The sequence below is a fragment of the Dermacentor variabilis genome, chromosome 11 (genome assembly GCF_050947875.1).
Source record: "Dermacentor variabilis isolate Ectoservices chromosome 11, ASM5094787v1, whole genome shotgun sequence".
NCBI lineage: Eukaryota > Metazoa > Arthropoda > Arachnida > Ixodida > Ixodidae > Dermacentor > Dermacentor variabilis.
This window is the reverse complement of record NC_134578.1, coordinates 29,766,019-29,775,359: the sequence shown is the minus strand read 5'-3', so window position 1 is coordinate 29,775,359 and position 9,341 is coordinate 29,766,019.

The following is a 9,341-nucleotide window of genomic DNA, read 5'->3' as shown; positions in this document are numbered from 1 at the left end:
ATCAGAAAAGATCAGTCGTGCGGGCTTAACTTAAGAGATGCTCCAGCGAATGCCGAGTGATACCGTTGTCAGTATACTTTGAATCCTTTGCTAGCCGAGAGCCACGCAAGGAGGGCTATCCTGCGAAGTGTAAAGATCCTCCATCTTGGCTTTAACAGCCAATCAAAGAAGGTCTAGCTATGCTGTGAGAGATGCGGAACTGACAAGATGATAAATTTAACAATACGTCGAAATTTAGCATTGTTCAGGACAACATGCTGGGTTTGACAAGTCATTGGTTTACTTTCTTGCGCTGACAAATGCTGTAGGATGAGATCTCACTCACTGGTCTGACGGCAACAAACCCTATTGCGCTTACAATACAGCCTGAGCGAGGGCTAAAAGTTGCTCTAAGTGTTGGTCCTTGCTAATGAGTTAGCCGCAGCGCGTGCTAGGCGACAGATATGGTACATTTTTTTTCTCTTCGCCCATGTTGATAGTCCTTTGTACATTGCAGCCTAATCATGAAGCGGTCGTTCATGAAGGTGAGCGCCTCGCACTTTCTTGAATGGCGGTTGGAAGCAGTTCTAGCTTCTACGAGAAAAAGCACACGAGGTAGTGCAAAAGATTGTCCTGGAAGCACCATCATTTCTCGACGAGGAGGGCGACAGTCCTGATAGTGTCTTTGCTGGGAACGGTACCTATATTTGGCCTAAGTTCTTACAGTTTGTGCGTGCGTACAACGGTCCCTAACTATTGTCGGAAGAATACTCATTCTAATTTATTATATCGAGGGTTCCTTTTTCTTTTCCCTTGACTTTACCGCGGCTGATGTGCTGAGGCTGCGTCTGGCTGGCTTTTGTCCTGCCGAATTGCTTACACGCACAGGAAGGCACTCCTATCACTTCACTTCTACTTGTGATCATTCCAGCATTATGTTGTCATGGCCGTTCTATCCTCGTCTTTCTGTCATGATTCCACGGCAGTCATATCATTGTCGTCGCGTCCACGGCTTGTACTTTGGAAAGCTTAGCTAGGCGCGGAAAGATGCGTGGAGTCGTCTACATGGGTAGCATCGACCTGGATCATCATCGTGTTGAAGTCATGCTGTCGTCGTCGCGCCGTCGTGGGTATACAGTCGTCCTCGCTTTAGCGCCGTCATGTACGTTTGTTATCATGCCGTCGCCTTCATGCCATAGGTGTCATACCATGGTCATCCATGCTGGCTCCTGGCTACAGTCTTGCAAAATTGGCCAGTACGAAACGCAGTGCGATGAAATACCGCATTTAGTAAGCACTAAACCAGTCCCTAAACCAGTCCCGGACCGGGTTAGTTGGAGAAGCATGGGAGAGGCCTTTGCCCTGCAGTGGGGCGTAACCAGGCTGATGATGATGGTGATAAAACCGGCCCCTAGGGAAAGCTGATGCAAGTAAGAGTGGACGTGAGTGCCAACGCGAACACGCCGTCGTTGGAACGTTGGCGTTGCCATGCCGTTGTATTACATCACCTTCGTGCCATCGTGATTATTCATTCGTAGTCAAGTCATCGCCCTACTGCCATTGTGTTGACCTCGAAGCCACCATAACGACGGTATGACAACGAATGCTTTACGACGCCTGTATGGCGGTGATGCAACGACGACGATGGCATGAATGCATCAAGACAATGAGATGACAACGATGCGTGACGACGGTTGTATGACGAAGACGCTATGGATACTGTGGTGGGCGGCATGACGACAATCGGATAAGGAAGGGGGACTGACGACGATGGAATGAGCCCGACGGCATCATGACCAAGTTATGTCAACGAATGCATATCGACGACGGTATGACGGGAGTCGGATGACGAAGCTGGAAGGACAATGCAACCACCATGACGGCATCACAAAAAACGATCCTATTCCTAATGGCTTGAGCTATTTCACAACTTGTGCCATTCGGTCGGCGTTAGATAGATAGATCGATCGATCGATCGATCGATAGATAGATAGATAGATAGATAGATAGATAGATAGATAGATAGATAGATAGATAGATAGATAGATAGATAGATAGATAGATAGTGCCTAAAGTTGGGTAAAATTTCTAACCACATTAATAAGTGATTCCGCACAGGAATTTTTAAATATATTTTTGTCAAATACGCGCTGGTGGTTCAATTCGCACCAGAAGCTCCAAAACAGCGTAAGAGGCGGCTATCGCTCTGGCAATAGCCTCCACACATTGTCATTACATTATTAGCGATTCCAGAGCAGCAGTACGCAATTTTGCGAAAGGTTGGGTCGCGGCTCCCGTAAAACACATAGTAGACACCAACCAACGCCCACGACCAATCCAGATCATTTGGGCACCAGCATACTCCTCCCTACCCGGCAACGATGCCGCCCACAGCGCCGCTCGAGGACTCGCCAACCGAGCACCCGGACGGCTCACGCTAGGATCACAGAGGGATCGCATGGTCAGTTACCAGGAAATAACTCAGCACTGCAGGTTAGCCAGGGCAGTGCACCCGCCAGCACATAAATCGCTTAACAAGCGACAAGAAGTAGCTTGGAGATGGCTTCAAACGAACACCTACCCCAACCCCGTAGCCTATCACTACTACTACCCGGACCAATACCCTAATACATGTAAGCATTGTAAGCAAAAAGCGGATTTATTCCAGATTATGTGGTCGTGCGCAGCCGAAAATCACACAAATCACGAAATAAGTAATACTGAGCAGTGGGAGGCCATGTTGCTCAGCTCCGACCCTGACCTGCAGGCCAAGGTCATCGAGAGAGCTGAAGAAGCCGCCGGTGCCCAGGGGCTCGTGGCTGCCCAACAACAAGGTCTTCCGTCAATACCTTATTTTCAAATAAAGTCTTTACTCACTCACTCACTCTAGAGAAGATTTGATGGAATGCCTTAACAAACTATAAGGCATATCGAAAACATAAAAGGCAGGTACCGAAGTCAATAGCAAAGCGTCGTATTAGACACAGTTGGACTTAAGCAGCACTTTCAACGCATGAGAGGACAAAAAAAAAGAAAAACATAAAGGTTCTTCTTATTATTGTGTCGCGTGGCCAGTGTTCGCCACCTGCTTCTTTGCGTCGGTGCAGCAGATAGCCTGCTCATTTTCCCTTCAGCTGGCTCAATTTTGAACTCCTTCGCAGCTATTATGCGATAGTACAGACCTGCAAAGAAATTACCACAGCCCAGCGATGAACGCTGCAAAAGAGACAACACATTGTACAACTGGGAAAAATATGCGTGAACCTTTTTTCAGGACAGTGTCAGCCATAGATTAGGACGACATCCAACACTTATCTGCCTCGCACTCAAGTTGCCTTGTTGAAAAAGATCAGATGGGTTCAGGAATACAAATAATGTATTTATTTATGATTTATTATTTATAAATACCTTAAAGACCTTCAGTAAGGGGAGCAATGTGGTAACTGTAGCAATATCAACTGCTGTATTATCCCAATGCATAGTTCCAAAGAGAAGTAGAAAGAACTACAAAAGGCATGCATGCCATCGACGATAGAGTGCAGATTCACAAGTTATGAACGGTGTGCGAGTGCACACGTGCTTTTTTAGCAAAATAAATAATGAACATAACATGCGGACGGAATACACATACTACAGAATTAGAAGAGATTTCTTGCTTCCTTAAGAAAAAATGAAATTGTGCTATCATGTCACGCGGATTAGTAACAAAACATAAGTAGCTACTACACAGGGCAAGCTCAAGTACTCCACCTCATAATCAATGTCAACGGCAATACGTTTTGCTTGGAATCAATACAGTGACACGTTGTATTGCCACCGTCGAAATGCGCTGCAAGCAAGGTGTGGACTGCCACCGGAATTCCTCTTTCCCGATACCCAAGCGCACTCGACGCCACCTAACGCTGCCGCCACGAAGCCTGCGCGTGGTCTCCGATAAACATGGCGTGCCGGTGCATGCTAATGCAGAGGAGCACATCGTGCGGCAACCGGCATCTTTCCCAGCACTTTCTGGGCACGCTGTGCCATGTAATGGCGCTGCCGTAAAGCCCACGCTTAGACTCCGAGACGAGAGGCGTGGTGGGCCGGTGCCTGCAAGAGCTGAGAATTGTTCCCTCCCTTGCCGCACACCAGTGGCACTCACTCTGTGACCCTTTCCATTTGTGGCGCAGCCAGCTGAAGCGTCGGGTTGCTGTCGTTGAAGAACCCGTGTGACAGGCGTTCCATTCCGCTAGGCATCGTAGAGTACTAAAGGATATTTGTCCTTGTACACCAGGACATGGCTAGTCGCATATACCTAATTGCCCAAGTTGGCGCCGAAACCGTTCATTGAAGGGCGGCGCACATCACCTGCCACATACCTTGTGACCCAAGCTGGCATAAAAGAGGTTCATTGAACACCCGCATAAACCGAGTGGCACATATCCTGTGCTCTTGGTCGCCGTCAGGGTTTCATCTAACTGCGGTACCTACCCCATCCCGCATCTACAGTGACTTATGTCGACGTGAAGCATGTTCGTTGAAGAGCGGTACAACTGTGCACATTTCGCACATACCCAAATCACCCAGGCTAATCAGATGATTGGTTTCGAACCTTGTTCTCTCAGCCCACCATTCCGATGATCTACCCATTCGACATGTAGGCGGAAAAACCTTTAGAGGCAAACAGATAAACAGCCAGTAAGCCAGCAGAAGGTGTGTGTATTACCCTAAGAATTCTAATGCATTCGAAAGCCCGCACAGAGAATGTCTGTGTCGCCTGGAGAGCATCGCCGTATCGGGAGGATTTCCAGAGTAACACACCGGAATACACGCTTTGCACATGCTCTAAGTGCTAGCGTATGCGTCGGGTTACATAGGCGACGAGGCAGTGTGAACGTACCCAGACAAAGGAGTCCAAACTGGTCATTATTGGAAAACAGCTGCGTTAGATGAACTATTTTCCGGCTTCTCGTTGTTGCTTTCCCGCCATCGATATTTTCATCACCCCATCAGCAAACTCCTCTGCGAAGACGTTTCGCGATCGAAATTGTTTGTGTGTGCGTGTCTTTGTATGTTGACGTCGAGTCATGCGTGCCTATGTGCTTGCCGGTACGTTTGGCTTTGTGCATTTATTTGCATGTGGTCCGTGCGCATTTGCACGGACGTGTGCCCATGAGCGTGTCTTTGCTTGCTCGTCTAATCTGAGATTGGGGGCAAGTGCGTTTGCGCAAAGTGCGCCCTCGGCCACGTGTTTTCATGCTTACGTTTGCGCGCAGTTATGCCTTGTGATGTACTGGTTTACATGTTAGACGTGCGCGTACGTGATTAGAGCTGGCAGGAATTGAGATATTCTTCTTTCTTGCTATCTTCAAGGGGGGCATCACATATGAACGCGCACGATTTTGGGCCAATGCTTGCTTTCAATGCTTCTTAGTTTTCGTTCTTTTTTGTTATATGGTATTTAGGAGATGTTGTCGCGATTAATTGGCGCCAATTACCATTTTTCATATAGGTATTCAAAAAAAGAATAAATCGTAACGTCCTTTTACATGCATATGTTTGTCTGCCTCTGGTGCGTCTTCTCTGGAAACTGACATTGATGTTTTCAATATTGCTGTAGAGCCTACTACTGACAAAGAGTTGGAAAAAGTCGCTGTTTCGCCTGGAAGGCAATGCATTCATTCGGATAGCAAAGCATTAGACAATAACACGAAGTAACGATGGTAGATGCTGCGGCCGCGGAAATTGCGGTAGACATTGACTTACAAATAACACTACCAATCATAGCTTTTTTATTAAAATGAAAATAAATAAAGAGATTTAATAATATAATGATGATGTTGTCTCCATTTCTTATAGCAGAAATATATGTACATATATAAAGAATATGCAATAGCAAAATTGAAAGAAACGATACCACAAGGTCAGGAATCCACAGCACACTTCCTATACACCCACCACGCAGGAGCGTCTGCGTGAGCAGGTGTTTGATGTGGTGCGACACCACGTACCCGAGCGCACGAGGGTTGGACCCTCCCGGGTCTAACCTCGCGCGGCTTAGCCGTGTCCGGGAAAAGAAGAACCTGGGGGTTGAGCCAATGGCGGGACCCTTCACGGCCACTTGGCGGCGGCAACACACCTCTTTGACCTCGGCTTCACGTGGACGGCACCCCCAGCCTGACCCAGCAGGGGGAAATCTTTAGTTGCCTTTTCCTATTCTCCTCTCCAATCTTCGTCTTTCTCTCTCGCCTTTCCATCTTTCCTTTTTTTTCACTTGTCCTCATTTCCGAGTTTCCCGGTGGCAAGGGTTGACCTCTTGCGGCTAGCCAGTCTTATTTATGCTATATTTGGTTACAGCAGCGATGTACGCCTGGCGTTGGCAGAGCTCCCCTTGAGCAACTTATGTCACGTCCCCGTGTTGGGCTCCATGGTGTGTGGTCGGCATCGCGGCCGAAAACCCCGTCTATACATATGGATAATGCTTTCCCTAAGCTCCCTGATTGCCCTCAGAAACCAAGGCGCTCCGAAGATGTCTTCCAATTTTTCAAACGCGAAGTCCAGAACTTTGCCCGATTCCATGTAATTCACTCCTGAAGAACGAGGCGAACCACTGCGAACCATTTCACCATTCCTTGTTTCAAAGTCTTTGACTGATGTTTTTGGTCCAGGTTATAAGGTGTCGAGGTTGGCAAGCGGTGACCTCATCCTGAAGCTCCGCGATCAGAAGCAATTTGAGAAAATGCAGAAACTAGTATCATTTGGGGAGACCGAAGTAGCAGTAACCCCGAACCGCACTATGAACACCACCCGCGGCGTTCTCTCGAACGAATTTCTGGAGCTCATTGAAGCTGAACTCTTGGAGGGCTTCAGTGAACAGAATGTTATCAATGTCAGAAGAATGAAGATGACGCGGGATGGCAAAGAAATCCAAACCAAGCATCTTATAATCACATTCGTTCAAGTGTCTTGCCCGAGTCAGTCTAGGCCGGGCACATTAACCTGCATGTTAGGCCATACGTGCCAAATCCCCCAAACTGTTTCAAATGCCAGCGGTTCGGCATCAGTTGACAGAGCTGCCAAGGCCGCCAATCTTGTGCGAAACGCAGTGCTCATGAACGCACCTCTGAAGCTTGCGAGAACTCTCTCCATTCTGTAAACTGTGATGATGAGCATGCCGCATCCTCGCGGTCATGCCCATCCTGGAAAAAGAAAAGGCAATTGTAACAGCTAAAATAAAGGAAACCTTCCGTTTGAAGGAGCCACGCAGGCGCGCATTATACCGGCCCAAGAACACATTTGTGGATGTTACTCGTCAGGGGAGGCGACACAACGGCTTCCAGCGGCTGTCCGGCCCGCAGGCACGGAGCTGGCGGTGACGCCATCCGGCACCCGTCGGCTACAGCTGTTGCTGTTCCGCGACCCCAGAAGATGGGACCATTGACCTCCAGGCAGGTGGACTCGAAGGTCTCGTCAAACGTGCCGAGGCCTTCACGTCAAACACAGCGCTCGAAAGAGTGCGTGTCGCAAGAGGCAATGGACACAACAACCAGCCAGACGGTGCCCCCAACGCCTAAGGAGTTGCGACCTCTCTTGACCGCTGCAAAAAAGGCAAAACTCGGGTCACGGTGCATGGAAAGGGCCCGTGATCTAATCCTCGTCTCCTAAACACACAGCACACAACACATTTACCAATTATGGAGACACAAATACTACAATGAAATGTTAGGACTCATTCACAACCTCGATGATATTAGAGAACTCCTACACAAATATAATCCTAAGTTGCTGTGTGTTCAACAGACGCATCTAAAACGCACACAAACTTACTTCGTCAGCACGCGATCTTTTGAAAGGACCGTGACGAGGCTACCGCCTCGTGCGGTGGTGTAGCAATACTTGCACACAAGTCTGTAGCTTGTCGTCACGTAGCTTTACATATACCCCGTGAGGCAGTGTCAGAGGGGTTCTTTTCAATAAGTTGGTACCCCCCCCAAAGTTTGTTTCATATATATCACCTCCAAAAAACTATCACCTCCAAAAAACAGATTTCTATAACCTCATAAATCAGCTCCTGGAACCCTGCATACTTGTGAGTGATCTAACGCCCATAACTCGTTATGGGGAGACGCACGATGCGACGCAAGACACCGGCTCATTGAAAATTTCGTTGTTACATCTGTTGCCTGTCTGTTTAATAATAAGGAGCCTACTTATTACAGCATCCAACACAACCCACATTCATCGATAGATCTAGCAATAGGCTCTGCGACTCTTCTACCTCATCTGGAACGGAATGGAATCTTCCCCAGGCACGGGGCTCATGAAGTGACCACCAGCATTGTGCATGCGGGAAATGTTGCAATTCTAGGCATTTTATCGCTATATGCTGCAACATTTTACTCTGCTTAGCCACACAGCTTTTCTTTTTAGCGGCGAGCGGCCGTTCTTAACGACGTGGCAGAACATTTCGCAACATTTTAGCAATTTTGAAGGAATCTTCTCAAAGAATGATTTATTAAAATATGCTTCATCAATCAAAACTAAAAGAAAGGTCAGCAGGAATGGCACGTGGACTCCGTGGCTGTGATGAAGGAACAGTGGCGTGGAGCCTCATTTGCCATACGTTTCGGTTAGTAGCACCGACGAAACAGAACTCATGTTGTGCTCATAAAATGCACGTTTTATTCATTTTTCTATGAAAGCCACTAAAGAGTGTTTTAATACTGCGGGTGTTGGTTTCACTCCGCAAAATATGTAGGTAGACATTCCCAAGCAGCCAATAAATATCAAGACAAATCGCAGCAAGTACAAAATGTATGGTGAGGTCGAGGACTGAGCCGGTGAATAGTAGGACAAAAACTGTCGAAGGACAACTATATTGGATTGGCTGGACTCATTCACGCGTATAAATGCATCGCCTTCGTTCCTCTCGACGAACTGTGCAAAAAAACCGCATATTTTTAAATAATACATTTATCGAGGAGGAAAAATAAGGGAAATTTGGCTTCAATTGAGGATCAAATCCATCATCTTCAAATGGAGGACGTGGTGAACAATAGTATTTGGAAAAAATGAGAGCACATTATCAAAGCTTGCAGGTTGATCGTAAAACATGGCTACAGCTTACCCAGCGATGTTGCAGCGATGTGACTGTTCGAACAATTTTTAACTCATCCTGTACAGTTTGTATTTTCGGGCAATGTGAAACATTGCCCGAAAATGAAAGGCCCAGGAAAGGCCTCAACGCTAATGTAATGTATTTTTTTATTCGTGAGCTACACCATTCACAACCTATGGAAAAATGTAACTAAGTCAGGTGGCCACGCAGTGAAAGACGTTGTAATGACGATGAAAAATGGACCATGAGAGCATGATAGCCGCGA